Consider the following 22,202-nt stretch of genomic DNA (forward strand, 5'->3'; position numbering starts at 1 on the left):
TCTCAACTGAATTATTGACAGTAGCTTCTCCACAATGAAGACAACATCTACAATCACTGGAAATGCGGAATGAGAAGGCCTGAGCATCAACTCACAGCACCCCCACATATCCAACCACCCTTCACCGTCCAAAACCTAGCCATTAATTTGAGGTTCAGGCTCTTTTCTTGTAGATCTGAGACTTCATTTACACAGCTAGAATGGATGCAAATCAAGCAGACTAGAACCAGGCAGCACGGAGGTACACAGGGGCGATGGGAGGGGAGGGGGAGTGTGATCACTGGGGTCTTGTTGGTGGGAACATTGGTGCTGAGGACAACAGTGGCCGCCCCTCCCTTGCAGAACTCATGTGAGCATCCTTGTCCCCCTTGTCCCACAAAGACAAGCTTGGCTATTTACGCCCTCCCTTGTGGGTTTTACCGAGCAGGGTGACCACCCATCACACTCAGCCTTCAGGGTCCGAATGACATCATGACATTCTAATTTGCATATGTTAATAGGGCTCCCAGCTTGGTCACATGGGCACCGAGAACAAGGGCTTAATTGCTGGGGTAGTGAGATGAATGGATCGGGACACAGTTCCAGCCATAAGCATCCCATTCCATGCGGTGGGCTATGCATTCCATTCTGTGCACACCTGACCGATCAATATGGTAAAAGCTAAAAAGAAAGAATCTGTTTTCTCTAACACTATTGAAGGCTTTTCCAAGTGCTATGTGGGAACCACAGTGGCCAGTGAGCACAGAAAGCTCCTGTAACAGTAACATGATGAAGACCCAGAAAATCTGTTTTTGAAACCTTGTTGGCCACGACACTGAGACACACTCCCCCTGCTTTTTTGCAATACGACCACGGGATATTTTATATCCAGCCTGTGGTCTCATCTGAAAAGCAGTACCTCCAACAGTGCAGCACGCCCTCCGTATGAGACTTGGAAGGTCACTCAAGGCTCTGGGTTCAAGTGCTACGCCGGGGACTTGAACAGATGATGGCCTAACACCAAGGAGAGAGTGACACTAGCTCAGCCCCGGCTTGCTGAGAAGCTGGAAGGTGAAAGAACCTTCCTTGAACCTGCCCTTCGTTCTGCTCTCAACGTGCAGCTGATAAAATCGCCCCTGGAGTGTTATAGCCTGATCGTAAGTTCACACTCCAGTCTAGCAAGGCTCCAGGCCAGAGTTTTACCTCACAACATAACCCTTTTAAAAATACTAACCACCGTAGCGACACAATGCAGCATAACAACAACATTCTGGAAATCAATTCTAATAATAGTTATGCAGATGGCTAAAAAGTTACCTTGGTATCCATTACCCAGACCCTGTACAAATCCAGATTATTTTAAGGGTGAATTCTTTGGAGGATTCTATTTTTATTGGAGTGATGCAAGCAATGGGAATTCCATCGACGTCAATGGAAGCCTGAATTGACGTCCTCCTAAGCGGGGTTTGGCTGCACAAAGATCCATTTTTTGGCACCAACACAAAGAAGGTGTAGTATTACTGCACAATGCAGTGTAGTATTACAATCCAGTCCAACTGCATTCAGCTAGCTATGGCCTGGCACGGCTCAGTCCACTGTTCACTCAAACAGAGAGACTACTGTGGTATGAAGAAAAGAAGGAAACATAGATTTAATTACTCTGCAGATTTCTTTGTGCTGTGTCGTGAGCAATCCTTTTCCTCCGGTTCTGGCAATGGGTCCAGAATGGAAAATCAGTTGTAAGTATAAACTCAACCCAGGCTGTCCTACTGTAAGCTTTCTATTAGATTGGAAAGATTGTGCATTTTAATATAACTAACGCAGTGTCTTTATTTTCAGTGTTCTGCAGCAGTTTTTAATCTTCCCATATATGGAGGCAGTTCCTGGTTTATTAGCCCACTAGCATTGCCTTTAAGTGGGAGGTTTGGTTGGGGGGGGGGGGGGGGATAAAAATGTTTGGCAAACCCTTTGATTCTTTGTTTGCAAACAACATCATTCAGTATCATAAATCACAGTGAAAAGTTGCCCTTGCATTCCTTGAACATCTCCCTCCCAAATGGAAAGTGGCCTTGCCAAGTATGTTTTCATGAGGACTGTGGCTCTGTAATTGCATGAAAGAATGTGAGATAATTAGGCGAGTTAAACTGTTGGACAACTGTAGGTTGGAGCATTGTGAAACCCAGCAGTCATGAGAAACTAAACTGGAGAATGATCTCCAGGCATGAGGCTTCGACAGACCCTGACTCCTAGGCAGTAGTTTTGGGCCAGGGGTTAGGGCATTCTGGTGCTGGTTGTTCTACTTTCTGTTGTTGAATGTATATTTATTTATTTGCTCTGTGTGTGTGTGTGTGTGTGTGTGTGGTCCCTTCATGAGCTCAGATATATTTCCAGAGCACCTTTCACAGTCTTGAAATGTCCCAAAGTGCTTCACAACCAATGATGCCACTATTGTAAAGTTGGAAAGGTGGCTTTGCGGACAAACTGAATAAGTATTTTGCGTCAGTTCTCACTATGGAAGATACCAGCAACGTGCCAGAAATTCGAGAGAGTCAGGAGGCAGAAGTGAGTGTAGTCGCTATTACCAAGGAGAAGGTGCTTGGGAAGCTGAAAGGGCTGAAGGTGGATAAGTCACCTGGACCGGATGGACTACACCCCAAGGTTCTGAAAGAGGTAGCTGAAGAGATTGTGGGGGCATTAGTAGTGATCTTTCAAGAATCATAATAGTCAGGAATGGTTCCAGAGGACTGGAAAATTGCAACTATCACTCCACTTTTTAATAAGAGAGGGAGGCAAAAGACAGGAAATTATAGGCCGATTAGCCTGACTTCAGTGGTTGGTAAAACTTTAGATTCCATTATTAAGGATGAGGTTTCAGGGTACTTGGAAGCACATGATAACATAGGCTGAAGTCAGCATGGTTTCCTTAAGGGGAGATCTTGCCTGACAAATCTGTTGGAATCCTTTGAGGAAGTAACAAGCAGGATAGACAAAGGAGAGTCAGTGGGTGTTGTTTACTTGGATTTTCAGAAGGCCTTTGACAAGGTGCCGCACATGAGGCTGCTAAACAAGATAGGAGCCCGTGGTGTTACAGGAAAGGTACCAGCATGGATAGAAGATTGGCTGACTGGCAGAAGGCAAAGAGTGGGAATAAGGGGGGCCTTTTCTGGTTGCCTGCCGGTGACTAGTGGTGTTGGGTCCACTACTTTTCACGTTATATGTTAATGATCTGGATGACGGAATTGAGGGCTTTGTGGCCAAGTTTGCGGATGATACAAAGATAGGTGGAGGGGTAGGTAGTGTTGAGGAAGCAGGGAGTCTGCCGAAGGACTTGGACAGGTTGGGAGAATGGACAAAGAAGTGGCAGATGGAATACAGCGCAGGGAAGTGTACGGTCATGCACTTTGGTAGAAGGAATAAAGGTGTAGACTATTTTTTAAATGGGGAGAGAATTAAAAATCAGAGGCGCAAAGGGACTTGGGAGTCCCATTGCAGGATTCCTTAAAGGTTAACTTGCAGGTTGAGTCAGTAGTAAGGAAGGCGAAGGCAAATGCAACGTTAGCATTCATTTCGAGAGGACTAGAATATAAAAGCAAGGGTGTAATGCTGAGGCTTTATAAGGTGTTGGTCAGACCATATTTGGAGTATTGTGAGCAGTTTTGGGCCCCATATCTAAGGAAGGATGTGCTGGCATTGGAGAGGGTCCAGAGGAGGTTTACGAGAATGATCCCAGAAATGAAAGTGTTAACGTATGAGGAGCATTTGATGGCTCTGGGCCTGTACTCACTGGAGTTTAGTAGGATGAGGGGCGGGCCTCATTGAAACCGACCCAATACTGAAGGCTGGGTAGAGTGGACGTGGAAAGGATGTTTCCATCAGTGGGAGAGTCGAAGGACCAGAGGGCACAGCCTCAGAATAGAAGAACGTCCCTTTAGAACAGAGATAAGGAGGAATTTCTTCAGCCAGACGGTAGTGAATCTGTGGAATTCATTGCCACAGACGGCTGTGGAGGCCAAGTCATTGGGTATATTTAAAGCGGTTGATAGGTTCTTGATTAGTAAGGGTGTCAAAGGTTACGGGGAGAAGGCAGGAGAATGGGGTTGAGAGGGAAAAATAAATCAGCCATGATCGAATGTCAGAGCAGACTCAATGGGCCAAATAGCTTGATTCTGCTCCTATGTCTTATGGAAACAGGATAACTGATTGGTGCGCAGTAGCGACTTGATTATGACCAGCTAATGTTTCAGTGATGTTAGCTGAGAGATAAATATTGACCAGATCTGCCATCTCTTTTCCATAGTGCTGCAAGAGCTTTTACAGCTCCCCGAAGGAGCAGACAAAGTCTCCGTTTAACATCTCATCCACAAGACAGTTTAGCCTAAGAATTACTTTCCATTTTGATGGCATTGATACAGTGTTGAATATCACCCTAATGTTAGAACCATAGAACCATAGAACAATACAGCACAATACAGGCCCTTCAGCCCACCATGCTGTGCCGCCCTTCAAACCACACCTAAGACTATCTAACCCCTTCCTCCCACATATCCCTCTAACTTAAATTCCTCCATATGCTTATCTAACAACCTCTTAAACTTGTCCAACGTATCAGCCTCCACCACCACCCCAGGCAGCACATTCCATGCACCAACCACTCTCTGGGTGAAAAACCTCCCTCTGATATCTCCCTTGAACTTCCCACTCATTACCTTAAAGCCATGCCCTCTTGTATTGAGCATCGGTGCCCTGGGAAAGAGGCGCTGGCTGTCCACTCTATCTATTCCTCTCAATATCTTGTACACCTCTATCATGTCTCCCCTCATCCTCCTTCTCTCCAGTGAGAACAGCCCTAGCTCCTTTAGTCTCTCCTCATAATCCATACTCTCTAATCCAGGCAGCATCCTGGTAAATCTCCTCTGCACCCTTTCCAACGCCTCCACATCCTTCCTATAATGAGGCGACCAGAACTGGACACAGTACTCTTGTGTGGCCTAACCAGAGTTTTGTAAAGCTGCATCACCACTTCACGGCTCTTAATCTCGATCCCCCAATTTATGAAAGCTGACATCCCATAATCTTTCTTAACTACCCTATCTACCTGTGAGGTGACTTTCAGTGATCTGTGGATATGAACCCCCAGATCCCTCTGCTCCTCCACACTGCCCAGAATCCCACCATTTACCTTGTACTCCGCCTTGGAGTTTGTCCTTCCAAAGTGTACCACCTCACACTTCTCTGGATTGAACTCCATCTGCCACTTGTCAGCTCAGCTCTGCATCCTATCAATATCCCTCTGCAAGCTTCGACAGCCCTCCACACTATCCACAACACCACCGATCTTTGTGTCATCTGCAAACTTGCTAACCCAGCCTTCCACCCCCTCATCTAAGTTGATAATATCACAAAAAATAGAGGTCCCAGAACCGATCCCTGTGGGACACCACTGGTCACAGTCCTCCAATCTGAATGCATTCCCTCCACCACAACCCTCTGCTTTCTACAGGCAAGCCAATTCTGAATCCACATGGCCAAGCATCCCTGGATCCCTTGGTCTCTGACCTTCTGAAGAAGCCTACCATGCGGAACCTTGTCAAACGCCTTACTAAAATCCATGTAGACCACATCCACTGCACTACCCTCATCAATCTTCCTGGTCACCTCCTGAAAGAACCCTGTCAGGCTTGTGAGGCAAGATCTTCCCTTCACAAAGCCATGCTGGCTGTCCCTAATCAGTCCATGATTCTCTAAATGCTCATAGATCCTATCTCTTAGAATCCTTTCCAACAGCTTACCCACCACAGACGTAAGGCTCACCAGCCTGTAATTCCCTGGACTATCCCTACTACCTTTCTTGAATAAGGGGACAACATTTGCCACCCTCCAATCCTCCGGTACCATCCCCGTGGACAACGAGGACTCAAAGATCCTAACCAACGGTTCAGCAATCTTCTCCCTCGCCTCACGAAGCAGCCTGGGGAATATTCCGTCAGGCCCCGGGGACTTATCTGTCCGAATATTTTCTAACAGCTCCAACACATCCCCTCTCTTGATATCTACATGCTCTAGAACATTACCCTCACCAACATTGTCCTCAGCATCATCAAGACCCCTCTTCTTGGTGAATACTGAAGAGAAGTATTCATTGAGAACCTCACCCACTTCCACAGCTTCCAGGCACATCCTCCCACCTTTGTCTCTAATCGGACCTACCTTTACTCTAGCCATCCTTCTGCTCTTTACATACGAGAAAAAAGCCTTGGGATTCTCCTTAACCCTACTTGCCAAAGCCTTTTCATGTTCCCTTCTCGCTTTCCTCAGCCCTTTCTTAAGTTCCTTCCTTGCTACTCTATAATCCTCACGAGCCCTGTGCGATCCTTGCTGCTTACACCTTATGTATGATGCCTTCTTCTTCCTAACTAGTTGTTCCACCTCTCTCGTCACCCACGGTTCCTTCACCCTGCCATTCCTTCTCTGCCTCACCAGGACAAATTTCTCCCTAAACCTGAACATCGACCACATCTCCATAGTACATTTCCCTTCAAAAATGTCACCCCAATTTACACTCCCAAGTTCTCGCCTTATAGCCTCATAATTCACCTTTCCCCAATTAAATATCTTCCCATCCTCTTTGCTCCTATCCCTGTCCATGACAATACTAAAGGTTATGGAGCAGTGGTCACTGTCCCCCAGATGCTCACCCACCGATAGATCTGTCACCTGACCCAGTTCATTACCTAAAACTAGATCTAATATGGCATCCCCTCTAGTCGGCCTGTCAACATACTGTGACAGGAATCCATCCTGGGCACACTTAACAAACTGTGCCCCATCTAAACCCTTGGCACTAAGCAGGTGCCAATCAATATTTGGGAAGTTGAAGTCTCCCATTATAATAACCCTGTTATTTTTGCATCTTTCCAAAAACTGCCTCCCAATCTGCTCCTCAGTATCCCTGCTGCTACCGGGGGGCCTATAGAATACTCCCAGGAGGGTAACTGCCCCTTTCTTGTTCCTAACTTCCACCCATACTGACTCTGGAGAGGATCCTTCTACATTATCCACCCCTTCTGCAGCTGTAATAGTATCCGTGACCAGTATCACCATCCCTCCTCCTCCTCTTCTCCCCCACTCCCTATCCCTTTTAAAATGCTGAAAACCAGGAATATTCAATATCCGTTCCTGCCCTGATGTCAGCCATGTCTCTGTAGTAGCCACAATATCATAGTCCCATGTACTAATCCAAGTTCTCAGTTCATCTCCCTTATTCCTGATGCTTCTTGCATTTAAGTAAATGCACTTTAGCCCATTCGCCTTACTACTTCTATAGCCTGTACTCTGCTTCTCCTTCCTCAAAGCCTCTCTACCTGTCAGATCTGACTTTTCCCCGTCCCCTTCTTCCTCTGACCTACTCCTCCGGTTCCCTTCCCCCTCGCAATCTAGTTTAAACCCTCCCGAACCACCCTAGCAAACCTGGCTGCAAGGATATTGGCCCCCCTCAGGTTCGGGTGTAACCCGTCCTCTCTGTACAGGTCCCACCTTCCCCAGAAGAGATCCCAATGATCCAAAAATTTAAAACCTTCCCTCCTGCACCAACTTCTCAGCCACGCATTTATTTGCCATCTCCTCCTATTCCTACCTTCACTATCGCGTGGCTCTGGCAGCAATCCCGTAAAAATCGTTCTTTGTAAAAATCCTATGATGATCGAGATTTTCGATTGTGAAGTTCCCAGGCCAATGGTGTTGTCCTTCCACGTGCACTGGTGCACTTTGTCAGTTTCAGCACATGCTGCCGTTGTTATAAATTCTTGCTGCTGCCAGCACTTAGCCTTGCAGCTAGCAACCTTGGCAGCCAGCTCTTAAAGGGACACATCACAATACAAACAGCACCCCAGCTAACGGGGAGTGTTCCTTCTTAATGAATAAATACTTCAGTGGGGGAAAGGGGAGATGGGAGAGTGCACCAAAGGGGGACAAGGACAGGCCAGTGAAGAGCAGTGCTTGCTGGAGGCATGTTTACAGTGTTGGGGGCCAGGGCTACAGCCAGGCACTATGGGCAGGGAGACTCTTCCAGCGACCTCCCTGGCCATATCCTTTCAGGAGAGATTCTTCACCTCCCCCCCCCCCCCCATGACAGGAGTTCTGCTCAAGGAGACTCCCCTACAAAGACCCCGCCATAAGTTTGGGGTTCAGCTTAGTTGAAAATCCAATGGTATTTCAACAGGGTGGCTCCCGTGTAATGTGGGGTGAAGCCTCTGTCGGCAGTGGGGGATGAGCGGGAAGCTGCTGTTGGTAGGGGGAAGGACTTCTTAAAAAGGAAGATATTAACGCATGTAGCAGAATTAACACTGAGGCAGCAATGGATGAGTTTGGTCATTGAATGAAGGTGGCTGCATTGGAAGGCTTCATGTGAGATCTTGTGGCGTCTTCAAAGTTTGCTTTCAATGGAAAACCAGGCCAAGGTGACCAAAGAGAAAGCTGAGAATCATAAAGGAGACAAGAAATGAGGCCGGTGTTTGCCTGTAGGAGAAAAAGATTGCTTGGTATCTATGGGAGAAAACTTTGGGTCTAGAAATTCACCTGCGCCATTTTTTCAGCATGAAAATGGCATCAGCAATCTCCCTAACGTAGCTTCAAGAAGCCTGAAGAAATGATCAGAGTTGTGAGGGTGTGTCTGACAACAGTGCCCATGGGCCTCCTCCTGTAATGTTTCAGGAACAGCGCATGTTAATGTCCCACGTTAGTAACACCGCTGCTCTCAGCTCTGACCTCAGGAAGTCACCCACATGACAAGCAGCACTCTTCCAGCTACTGAGGAGGGTTGCAATGAATGAGTGCAGGTTGGCGGGGGTGGCAGAGTCTCAGCGGAGGGGCAGAGGACACAGGATGAAGAACAGTGCAGGCAGGAGGCAGCTTCCCTGTGTAGCAGGCACTGCGACTCCTGGATTCACCCCTAGAAGGCGCATTTGTTCACAGTGCAGGACTCCCACCATGTTGGCATTCGGAGAGGGCACCCACACCCTTACAGAGACCGTGCTGGCAGTGTCCTGCCGTGAGTGCTAACTCTTTGGTTGGATGTCTTTCTCCTGATTTGACTCAAAAGAAAAAAGAAATAGAAACCAGAGAGGCCACTCAGCCACTCATTCCTGCTCTGCCGTTCAATAAGGTGATGTCTGACCTTTTCCCTCAGTGCCATTTTCATACACTAACCTTATATTCTTCGATTCCCCTAATCTCCAGAAATCTATCGATCTCTGTCTTGAATATACTCAGTGACTGAGCCCTCCACAGCCCTCCTGGGGAGAGAAATCCTCTGGCTGAAGACACTTCTTCTCATCTCTGTCCTGAACGGCCAACCCCTTATTTTGAGACTGTGGCCCCTGAACCTTCGCTGCACTTCCTCTACCACAAGTATATCCTTCCTTAGATAGGGAGACCATATCTGTATAGAATATTCCAGCTGCAGTCTCACCAAGACCCTATATAAATGGAGCAAGGCATCTCTACTCTTGTACTCAGATCCTCTTGCAATAAAAGCCAACACACCAGTTACCTTCCTAATTGTTTGCTGTACTGCATGTTTAACTTTCAGTGCTTCGTATACAACAACATCCAGGTCCTTCTGAACACCGACGGCTTTCAATCTCTCACTGTTTAAATATACTCCACCTTTTTTCTACCAATGTGGATGATGTCATATATATCCCATTATATTCTGCTGCCACATCCTTGACCATTCAGTTAGCCTATCCATATCCCCCCTGAAGCCTCTCTGCACACTCCTCACAGCCCACTTAGATATACTACACTTGATCCCCTCATCCTAATCACTGACATAGATTGCGAACAGTTGTGCCCTAGCACCGATGCCTACAGGACAGAGAACAGAGAGACTGAGGGGTACAGGTACATAGTTCCCTGAAAGTGGCATCACAGGTAGACAGGGTGGTGAAGAACGCATTTAACACGCTTGCTTTCATTGGTCAGGTAATTGAGTGCAGGAGTTGGGACGTCGTGTTACAACTGTACAGGACGTTGGTGAGATCACACTTGGAGTACTGTGTGCAGTTCTGGTTGCCCTGCTATAGGAAGGGTGTCATTAAGCTGGAAAGGATGCAGAAACGATTCACAATGATGTACGAGGATTGGACGGCTTGAGTTATAAGGAGAAACTGGACAGGCTGGGACTTTTCTCCCTGGAGTGTAGGAGGCTGAGGGGTGACCTATGGAGGTTTATAAAATCATGAGGGGCAGAGATAAGGTAGATGGTCACTGTCTTTTCCCCAGGGTAGGGGAGTCTGAAACTAGAGGGTAGAGGCTTAAGGTGATAGGGGATAGATTTAAAAGGGACCTGAGGGGCAATATTTTCACACAGAGGGTGGTGGGTACATGCCAGAGGAAGCTGTAGAGACAGGTACAAAGACAATATTTAAGACACTTGGATAGGCCCATAGATAGAAAAGGCCTGGAGGGATATGGGCCAAATGTAGGTAAATGTGACTAACTCAGATAGACACCTTTGTCGGCATGGACATGTTGGGCCAAAGAGTCTGTTTCCGTGCTGTACAACTCTGTGACACATCACTGGGTACAGCCTGCCAACATCAACTGATAAGAACGGGGTTAATCAGGTTTCTTCCTGCCTCCCCGAGCCAATATAAATTAATCAAGTTTCCAAATAACTGACCTATCCAGCTTCATACTTTGCACACATTTGACTGTGACCTGACATTTTCCAAGTTCAGCAGAAAGTCACCCTACTCTTTGCAACAGCTGCTCTCCCATTCTGTGCATGTGAAGGTAGCAAGAGCTGCATTTAAATCTTTGATTTAACTTAAATCTATGAAACAGGACATTCACCTGCTTGTCTGAAGAAAGCATTAAGTCTCTCAAAGAGCAGATTTTCCAAATGTATTTTTGCATTCCCGTGCGATGATTTGGTTTCTCTTATTCCTGTGTCTTATTTAAGAAAAGAAAGCTCTTGCTTTTTTGCCACACAGGGGGTAGCACAGTGGTGCAGCTAGAAGAAATGCTGACCCACGGCTCGAGAGACCCAGGTTCAATCCTGACCTCGGGTGCTATCTCCGTGGAGTTTGCACGTTCTCCCTGTGACCGCGTGGGTTTCCCCCCGGGTGCTCCGGTTTCCTCGCACATCCCAAAGACATGCAGGTCAATGAGTTAATTGGCCGCTGTAAATTGTCCCCAGAGTGTGGGTGGGTGGGTGGGTGGGTGGGGGGTGTTGAAGGAGATGTGTAGAGAATAAAATGGGATTAGTGTTGATGGGTGTTTGAAAGGCCTGTTTCCATCCTGCATGAATATGAGATCTGAATTTCCACTTTAATGTTTGATTGTTTTTTGTAGCTGTTTGGAAAACCAACATTTCCGTTGAAATGAAAGGAGCCAAATCACACCAAGCACGTTTTAACAGATGCACTTACAAAATTTCAGTTCTGCACAAACAGGTGAGGAAAGAAGAGGCATCAAATGGGAATGGGATGGGACCACTGTACCCCGCTTACTTTCTGATCTCTACAGAGAGCCACTCGTCATGGCTCCTCTTCCTGCTCCCGCACCATTACTGCAAGTGTTCCCCAAGGATCTATCCTTGCCTCTCTGGTGTCTGGGTTGAATCTTGCCAGTCCAGAAATTCAACCTGGTACTTCCCTTTGCAAATTATGTTTACTGGGAGAAATCGGGTGATGTGGCTCCGAATCCCACTCTCAACCCACCCAGGTCTTCACACTGACGCTTTGCTCCACAGCTGTGTGGTTTAAAGAGACCATCTTGAGCAGATCCCATCCTGACACTGGGAACTCAATTCAGAGAGGTCCCTTTAAGTCACTTACTTTTGATGGTTCTCCTTCGGGCATCTCCTCCCACCTGCTCCAATACAGTGGTACTGATGCCCACACCAAGTTCACCCGGCTCTCTGACTCCTGACTGATCACATGAACTACCCCACCAATTGCTCAAAGAACCCTTGATCACCTGACCCCAACGCAGCAATCATTCAACCTAACCACACCCCCAGGTACTGAACACCCAACCTGATCCCCTTCCATTCACCCCGGGCTCTGACCTCAGCCCAGCCCAGCACTGATAACCCACCTGGACCCTCCTCCACCTCAGGCACTGATCCCTCCCTCCACCAAAGACCACTTACAGATCTCCCCCACCACCCCACCCACTGTAACCCCCAACTCCCCCTCTACCATTGCCGATGGCATCCCATTGACTCACCACCCCTTCAACCCGGGAGCTCAAACCTCACTGGCATCTTCCTCTACCTTGACCCCTCTTCGGAGACATGACTTCCTCCCACCCCCATGAGCCCCAGACTGGGATCCAACCCTGGCCTCACACTGTACCTGACACAGCAGGGCAATATCTGCAAAGCAAGGGCCTTTCCTTGTGTAAGGTTGATTAAGGAGCTCCCTGTATTTCAAAGCAGTAGGCTCAGTACCAAAAGCATCGCAGTGGTTGATTAACGCCTCTCTGCAGGACGTCCTAGCCATGTAGAGTTAATCGTAACGTTAGTCTTTACGTTGGACAGGGTACTTGGAACTCACCACAACTTGAGAAGGAGAGTTGTTCACTGAAGGAAAATCAAAAAAACTGCAGATGCCAGAAATAAAAAAACTGGAAACACTCAACAGGATAGGCAGCATCTGTGAAGAGAGTAACAGTTATCATTTCAGGGTAAAGACCCTTCGACTGCTAACTTAAATGTTGTGTTTTAACTTATTGAGGGCCAAAATGATGATCCAATGTCACAGTGTGTCATCTGTAGGGATCCACCAGGAAAGGGAAGCCTCGAACTATCACAGAGGACTTATAGGTTGACATCTGGAGACCATGCTGTAACGACAAGCCAACTGCTATTGAAAAGCAAAAAGCTGCAGATGATGGAAATCTGAAACAAAAACAGAAAATGCTGGAAACACTCAGCAGGTCAGACAGCACCTGTGGAGAGAGAAACAGAGTTAATATTTCTTGACATGTTTAAACAAGAAAAGCAAATATTTGAAAAAAGTGACAACACAAAGTCTTGAAAATATGTGTACTGTCCAGAAGTAAGTACATGTGAGTAAGTCTTACCTCTTTGACACAGATTACGAAGTGTAAAATATCACACTCTGGCAGAGAAATTTAGTTCATATTTAGCTGTTGACATGTGCTGAAGTGTTGTAAGATTCAACTGCAAAGAGAAATAGAACCATAGAAAACTACAGCACAGAAAACAGGCCATTCGGCCCTTCTAGTCTGTGCTGAAACATTATTCTACTAGTCTCATTTACCTGCCCCCAGCCCATACCCCTCCAGACCTCTCTCATCCATGTATCTATCCAATTTACTCTTAAAAGTTAAGAGCGAGCCCACATTTACCACATCAGATGGCAGCCCATTCCACACTCCCACCACTCTTTGAGTGAAGTTCCCCCTAATCTTCCCCCTAAACCTTTCCCCTTTCACCCTAAAGCCATGTCCTCTCATACTTATCTCTCCTAATCTAGGCGGAAAGGGCCTACTTGCATTAACTCTGTCTATGCCCCTCATCATTTGTAAACCTTTAACTCTGCCTATGCCCCTCATCATTTTGTCAACCTTTAACTCTGTCTATGCCCCTCATCATTTTGTAAACCTTTAACTCTGTCTATGCCCCTCATCATTTTGTAAACCTTTAACTCTGCCTATGCCCCTCATCATTTTGTCAACCTTTAACTCTGTCTATGCCCCTCATCATTTTGTAAACCTTTAACTCTGTCTATGCCCCTCATCATTTTGTCAACCTTTAACTCTGTCTATGCCCCTCATCATTTTGTCAACCTTTAACTCTGTCTATGCCCCTCATCATTTTGTAAACCTTTAACTCTGTCTATGCCCCTCATCATTTTGTAAACCTTTAACTCTGTCTATGCCCCTCATCATTTTGTAAACCTTTAACTCTGTCTATGCCCCTCATCATTTTGTAAACCTTTAACTCTGTCTATGCCCCTCATCATTTTGTAAACCTTTAACTCTGTCTATGCCCCTCATCATTTTGTAAACCTTTAACTCTGTCTATGCCCCTCATCATTTTGTAAATCCTTCACCTCAACTATGCAATCCAGAGAAAAATGAGTAATCTCTCAGCAGAGGGCACAATGGATTTGAAAAAAAAACTGACAAAATTGCTGCAGTTAAAATAAAACTATTCCTTTCTGAACCAAACATGTTTCAAATGACAGAGTGGACATCTGGCTCCAGAAACAAAAAAAAAATTGGAAGGATTCCAGAAGCTAAGGAGCACTGAAGAAAACAATGTCATTATTTTAACTAAATTATATAAAAAAAACTGAGCTTCCTTCCCAGACAAGCGCAAATCAAGGGCAAAGAGTGGGTATGGGATCCATTTGGAGATGCATTGGAAAACATGAATCTACAAGAAAGAATTACAACTGCTTGAGTTATCTTGCAATTGCAGTTTACAGAAAAAAAATATTGAAATGAACCTTCACATGCAGTGCTGTTGGTTAACATCTGACTATTGCTTGCCATGCTATGATCATCTTGGCTTTCAGCACGAATTTGGGTTTCCCCTGCTTCGACTCAGCTGAAGAGCAGCAGCAGATTGGACACTGAGCACAATTTTTGGATTAAGCTGCTGAAAATTACATGAAATCTCACTAATCTCTTCAAAGTAAAGTAAGCTTAGGTGTTTCATAAATGGAACACACTGATTATATGACAAAGCATAAGTACTACATTTGAAATTTTGATACTTTTTAGAGCAGTACTTAACCCTTCCATGCCCAATTTTCCGTATTATTTTCAAATTACAAAACAGTGCTTGGGAACTTTTTTTTATTTATTCATTTTTCGCCATCTGGATATCACTGCTAAGACCAGCATTTATTATGCATCTGTAACTAAGCGGCTTGACAGACCATTTCAGAGACATTGGGCCCCACAGTTGATATTAATTTCTGTCTTTATCTTTAAGAATTCTGCTCTTCTTTAACTTTTAGTGTTAAAGTTAAGCTTACGTTATTTTCTAGGTCAGAACTGGTCATCAAAGATTACAAATGGATCCTGGTACCAAAAAGGGTCGACAGCTACTGCTATAGAAGAGAGCAACGGTGTTGAAAACATGGAACACATAAGTGGGTACCAAGTCAAACCAAAATTATTAATGGAGGTTGGTTTTGAAGTGGCCCAAATGGTTTACTGATTGGAGTGGTACAAGACATTGTACCAAAACTAGGCAGTTTGTATCTTACATTATGCCCAGCACTGACCTTGACTGCTGAGCTGGACTCATTTACTGAGGGCAATTGCCCTCACTGACTCTGATCCTTGGACAGATAGCTGCAAGACTCTGCCATTTGCCTAATAAAGGAAGGCATCTAGGATACTTTCCTTGGGGGCGACACAGTGGCACAGCAGGTAGAGCTGCTGCCTCACAGCTCCAGAGACCCGGGTTCGATCCCATCCTTGGGCGCTGTCTGTGTGGAATTTGCACGTTTTCCCTGTGACTGCGTGGGTTTCCCCCGGGTGCTCCGGTTTCCTCCCACATCCCAACAACATGCAGGTCAGTAGGTTAATTGGCCACTAAAAATTGTCCCCAGCATGTGGGTGAGGGGTAGAATCTGGGGGGAGTTGCTGGGAATGTGGGGAGAATGAAACGTGGGATCGGTGTAAGTGGGTGGTTGATGGTTGGCACGGACTCAGTGGGCTGAAGGGCCTGTTTCCATGCTGTATCTCTCTCTGACTCTATCAGTTAAGGCATGGAAAATAAGAAAAAGAAAGTTATGGTTGAACCGTATACAACACTTAGTTAGACCACAACTTGAGCACTCCAGTTCTGGTCACCGCATTCCAAGAAAGATCTGGAAAATTATAGGTTTGAGGAAAGATTGGATAGACTGAGGTGTTTTCTTTGGAACAGAGGAAGCTGAAGAGAGACTTAATTGCGGTGTGTAAAATGATATGAGGTCTCAATAGGGTAAATAGGGAGGAGCTCTTTCCCTTAATAGAAGGGTCAAAAACCAGGGGGCAGAGGTTTGAAGTAATTGGTGGAAGGGTTAGAAGGGAGGGAATATGCTTTCACCCAGAAGGTGGTGGGGTCTGGAACTCAGTGCCTGAGAGGGTGGTGGAGGCAGGAACCCTCCCTACAGTTAGACAGAGCCTGGGTGTGGCCTGCAGGGCTATGGACCCAGTGGGGGACGGTAGGGTTAGATCAAATGTTAGCATGGTCAACAACTTCCGCCATCTCCAACGGGATCCCACCATCAAGCAAATCTTCCCCTCTCCACCCCTTTCTGCCTGTCGCAGGGACCGCTCTCTCCGCGACTCCCTCGTTCACTCCTCCCTCTCCACCCATCCTGCTCCCACCCCGAGGACTTTCCACTGCCCTGGCCATAGGTGTAACACCTGCCCCTACACCACCTCCATCACCTCCATCCAGGGACCCAAACAGTCCTTTCAGGTGAGACAGAGATTTACCTGCGCCTCCCCTCATATCACCTACTGCTGTTACGTACCAGCACCAAAAGAAACACACCGAGTCATGTATGTGTTAAAAACTATTTTATTAATAACTACTTATGATAATAAGAAAAATAAAAGTAAAAAAATGTTAGAATGTTAGAAATAAAAATGTTAGATCTTAAACATTAACCCCAAAAACTAAACTCGAAGTGGGTGTGTGGCAAATTCCCAAACTCCAAGTCCAGGAATGGTTCTCAAAGTTCAGTTCAGCAAGCCGGAAGGTGAAACGTGAGCAAAGGCTTCAGAAACAACCACCTTCTTCCACGATGGAACCCAATATGACACCTCAGTGTCTACTCAGCAGTGACTATTCCACCGCTTTGCTCCGAAGCATCTGCCACCCCGAAAGGCACTCGAATTGTGGCCGTCCACACAGATACCTGTTTCCCACTACAGGTTAACAACAAAGTGGACTCCACTGGATTGCTCCAAAAATCCATAGGTGGATTGTAGTGACAGACACAGTTATTATTTTTCATCCATCGATAGAGACTAGCAGGCTGGTCTCTCTCTCTCTCTCTCTCTCTCTCTCTCTCTCTCATCACGCCCCACACACACACACACACACACACACACACACACACACACACACTACTGTGCTCTATCTTAAAGGGACATTCACCAATAGTAACCTAGCCCGTAACACTGCATTTGGTGCTCCAAGTGTGGCCTCCTCTGCAATGGTGAGACCAAACGCAGACTAGGTGACCATCTCGTAGAATACCTGCGCTCTGTCTGTAACCACGATCTGCATCTCCCCGTCGCCAGTCACTCCAACTCCCCCTCCCACTCCATCACAGATATGTCAGTCCTCGGCCTCCTCCACTGCCGGGAGAAATCCAAATGCAAACTGGAGGAACTGCACCTCATTTTCCACCTTGGGGCCTTACAGCCTAACGGCATGAACATCGAATTCTCCCCCTTCAAGTAACCACAACCCCTCCCCACCCCAACATCCCTCTTGTTTTCTTCCCTTTCTCAGCCTCTCTCTCTTTTCTCTCCTCGCCTATTTTTCCCCTCTCCTCCCCTCCCCCCATGGGGCACCTGCCTCCATACCTGTGACCCATCCCCCGGTGGATCTGCTTTCCCCTCCCCACCCCCCCCCCGCACCTGCCCATCACCATCTCTTACCTGCATCTCCCTATCACCGCCCTGTGCCCACCCCACCTCCCCTCTTTTGTCCACCTATCACTGCTCTGCTTTTCCCTCCTATACTGTATATCAGGCTTCCCCTTTTCCTATCTTCAGTCCTGAAGAAGGGTCCCGACCCGAAACGTTGACCGTCTGTTCTTCTCCACGGATGCTGCCTGGCCCGCTGAGTTCCTCCAGCATCTTGTTGCTTTTTCATCTAGATTCCAGCATCTGCAGTCCTTTGTTTCTCCAACAACTTCTTTTCGTTTGGATCGATTAACGACAAGAGCACAATGCCACTCTCCAATGTCATTTCACTGCAGGACTTCCTAAGTGTTTTTCTGTTGTTAACAGCGAGGGATTAGAAGACCTCTCATGAAAATTCCTGGCACACAATTTAATGGTCCAACTCCTTAGACAACTGTTAAGAACTCTCTGAATAAAATATGTACTTAAATATTCGGTGCTCAAGCTCCCTTGCCTCAGGGCTGTTTATCTAAAATCAGGTTGAGTCCATTGATAGTGTATGCACAGAAAAGGCTGGAAACGTTCAGCAGGTCAGGCAGCGTCTGTGGGTAGAGAAACAGTTAATGTTTCAGGTCCGAGACACTTTGTCTGAAGGACCTTGGACCTGAAATGTTCTCCCTCTCTCTAATCCCTGCAATTTATTTGTATTGTTGTTGCCATGTCAGTTGTAGAGGATCAATAGTCCTTATCAGAGAGCCCAGAAGCAAATCCATAACTCCACTGAACTGGGAAAGAATCTAGCGAGACTGGACCAACATGATGTCAATGCTAAGTATAGCAAAAATCTATTAAAGGTGGAATAAACAAACTGGTTCAACAGAACTAAGACTGTTTGTTTATTGAATGAAATGTGACTGAACTCTGCTGGTTGGATTTTTACCATGTTGGATAGCAGTCCAGATGAAGGGTCTCAACCCAAAATGTTGACTGTCCATTTCCCTCCACAGATGCTGCCTGACCATTGAGTTCCTCTGGCAGTATGTGTGTGATCATTGTTTCCTCAGACAGCAAGCTTATTGCACTCAGTATTTCCGGGTGTCTCCCATCGAAGTGTTGACCAGACCTGAGTCTGCTTAGCTGTGTAGTCACAAAGAATGTGACAAAAGCACAGACCCATTGCTCTCCCCTGAGACTGCTGCTGAATGCCATATTGCTTTGCATTTACTTTCAGTTAATTTTGTGGTCATCAAGTTGAGAGACATTACAGCTGGGGAGTGGAGCCGATTTTAGATTACCTATGTAAACATCAAACTGGCACTGGTTAAGTATTAAACAGCCAGGTGTAAAAATCTCTCGCCTCTGTCCCAAACACAACCTGAAACCTTTATTTCAGCTTCTCTCTTTCCCACGTTGACATTGCCTTTTTGTGCTGATGGAGCACCTACAGATAGATCAAGGTTATCTGAATTGATCTTAGATATGAGCCTTAGATCCAACAAACAGAAATGGTTAAACTAATAATGTAGACTGGCTGTTGAACCCACAACCCAGAGGTTAAATCCCAAATCATTCGTTAGATATTGTTCTTGGGTCTGAAGGGATCAAGGGCTATGGGCAGAAAGCTGGAGCAGGGGACTGAATGTGAATGATCAGCCGTGATCATTTTGAGTGGTAGAGCAGATCTGAGCAGCTGAGTGGCCTACTGCCGTTCCCAATTTCTATATTTCTATAGAGAAACATTCTCGCCTCTCCACTCTCAGTTCTGAGGCAGGGTTTTGACCCGAAACATCGATAATTCCTTTCCTCCCGCAGATGTTGCTGAGTTCCTCCGGCAGATTGTTTTTTTATAAGGTCATCTTGGATACTGGGTTAACAGTCATTTATTTTTCAGAAATTATTCCTTCCTGTATTTACCTTAAAAGTACTATTAATTCTCTAAGTTATACAATTATTTATAAATTCATTATATATTATAGTTAATTAATTTATAAATTAGCTAATTGCATACAATTAATTATATAAATTCTAGAAGTACTTTAATGCATTCACTTGAAATGACTTTGTTCACTGATTCAATGGAGGCACTAACCTGGGTTAACCATCCCAATAAAAAAAAACAGAGAAACTGGTCCCCATTGGATACATGCAGTGTAACATTGCATGATATCATTTCTGGGACCAATTCATTCCAAGAAAAGGAGATAAAAATAAATGTTTCTCTTTAACTGCAAAATGATCTAAGTTATTCAATGTTTGAAGCACTTGATAGATAAGACAGCACTAAAAGCAGCATAAATAATGCACTGCATTATTTACAGATGGGAATGTGGCAGTTAGCCACTGGTAAAAAGTAAACTTTGCCAACAAAGTGTGGAACAAGGGCCAGGTCATTGTTAGGTCCGCATGGTGTAACTGTGGGCTCATGTATTGTAAGGGACAATCCCTGTATTAGTACCTAGTTTACAATCCGCCCACAATATCTGGGAATAATACACCATTTTTTGTCTTAAACCTAATAACAGACTTGGCAAAAATGTTACAGCTTTCTGGCCAAAGTAACTTAAAACATGGAGCCCACACCTGCTAATTCAAAGTTGAAAGGAGTCCATAGTAACAGGTTGGGGGGGGGGGGGGTCAAGGGAACTGTTATTACTGATTCTTTTCAACAGGAAGTGTTGAAAATAAAAGCCTTTCTAATTCCATGTCATTATTTGTGGGGATGGATGAATATTTTGTATTTGTCAAGGTACTTGATGGCAGTACTGAAACAGGAGACTGGAGATACACGCAGGGGAAGAGAAAATTCCAGTTTTGGGTGGGAGAACGTTCATCAGCCGGTCTTACAAGAACCGTGTAAGGTGAAGTTGCAGGTGGCGCGATAATAGAAAAGGTAAAGAAGGTGAATGTCCATAGTTCTGTTCACCTCTTTGGGTTGTCACAGAGCAATGAAGTGTAGGGAAACGTGACAATTTATGCACACCAAGCTCCCACAAACGGCAACAAGATGATCAGAAAATCTGTTCTGGTGATGTTGCTTGCAGAGTAAATATTGGTCCGGACACCGTGGAGAACTCCCCTGCTCCTCTTTCTGACAATGCCAACGTCCACCTGGGCAGTCAAAGTTCTCAGTTTCTTGACTTATCTGACATGAGGCACTTCCACACTGCAGGACTCCTCCAGCTTGTATTAAAGTGCCGGTCTCTGGAGTGGGGCATTACACCTTTTTTTTATACTCTGTATCATTGCACGTATGTCTGTAAACCAATGAGGAGGTTTGGGAAGATATCCTTGTCTTGATATTTTGTAAGGTTTGTTCTATCATATGCATGTAGATAAAGTTGTGGACACAGCCCAGCGCATCGCGGACACCAGCCTCCCCTCCTTGGACTCTGTCTTTACCTCTCGTTGTCTTGGTGAAGCAGCCAGCATAATCAAAGACCCCACACACCCGGGACATTCTCTCTTCTCTCCTCTTCCATCGGGTAGAAGATACAGGAGCCTGAGGGCACGTACCACCATACTTAAGGACAGCTTCTACCCCACTGTGATAAGACTATTCAATGGTTCCCTTATACAATGAGATGGACTATGACCTCATGATCTACCTTGTTGTGACCTTGCACCTTATTGCACTGCACTTTCTCTGTAGCTGTGACACTTTACTCTGTACTGTTATTGTTTCTACCTGTACTACATCAATGCACTCTGTACTAACTCAATGTAACCACACTGTGTAATGAATTGACCTGTACGATCGGTTTGTAAGACAAGCTTTTCACTGTACTTCGGTACAAGTGACAATAATAAACCAATACCAATACCAACACCAAGGTTGTTAAATGATGATATATTTGTAAAATGGAGAGTGAACATTTAACGTGCTACTTGGAGGTTAGGCACTGCATTGCCACAAAGAAAAACTAGGTATACAAAATTAAAAGCAAAAATATGTTTGTAATCCAGATTCACGATGATGGGAGGAACTGCTTCCAGTGGCAGGGTGTTGGTCACCAGAGCACGCAAATTTATGGTAGCTGGCAAAAGAAGGAGGGAGGAAGATGGGAGCTATTTTTATGCGGCAAGTGGTGGTGATCTGGAATTCAAGGGAAGTAGAAGGACATTCAATAGTAACTTGTAAATAGGAATCCAGAAGCAAAATGCTGCATAAGAACAGAAAAAGAGAAGCAAGTAGGCCCTTCGTGCTTGCTTATTAAGACCTTGGCTGATCTTTCTTGTCAGCGTCACTTTCCCACACCAACCCCATATCCCACAGTATCCAACAATCTCCCAGTCTCTGCCTTGAATATACCCAGTGGCTGAGCCTCCACAGCCCTCTTGGGCAGTGAATTACAAAGATCCACCACCCTCTGGATGAAGGGGTTTCTTCCCATCTCTGTCCTGTGTGGCTAACCCATAATTTTGAGAGGGTGACCCTGATCTAAGCCCCCAACCAGGGGAATGTCAACCACATCGACCCTGTCAACGTCCATAAGAATTTATTCAATAAGTTCACCTCTCATTCTTCTGAACTCTGGACAATGTAGGCCCAGTCTGCTTTATTTCTCCTTGTATAACAAATCTACCAACCTTCACTGCACTTG

General features: G+C 45.7%; 1 long non-coding RNA gene across 1 annotated transcript; it reads left to right on the forward strand.

Moving 5' to 3' along the window:
* Positions 1–1,617: 1,617 nt before the first annotated feature.
* On the forward strand, positions 1,618–21,175 carry LOC127567057 (uncharacterized). Its single transcript, XR_007955840.1, has 4 exons — positions 1,618–1,718; positions 11,335–11,435; positions 15,012–15,116; positions 20,934–21,175. It is a non-coding gene; the product is annotated as an uncharacterized LOC127567057 (long non-coding RNA).
* The last annotated feature ends 1,027 nt before the right edge of the window (positions 21,176–22,202 follow it).

This window comes from Pristis pectinata, chromosome X (assembly GCF_009764475.1).
Source record: "Pristis pectinata isolate sPriPec2 chromosome X, sPriPec2.1.pri, whole genome shotgun sequence".
Classification (NCBI taxonomy): domain Eukaryota; kingdom Metazoa; phylum Chordata; class Chondrichthyes; order Rhinopristiformes; family Pristidae; genus Pristis; species Pristis pectinata.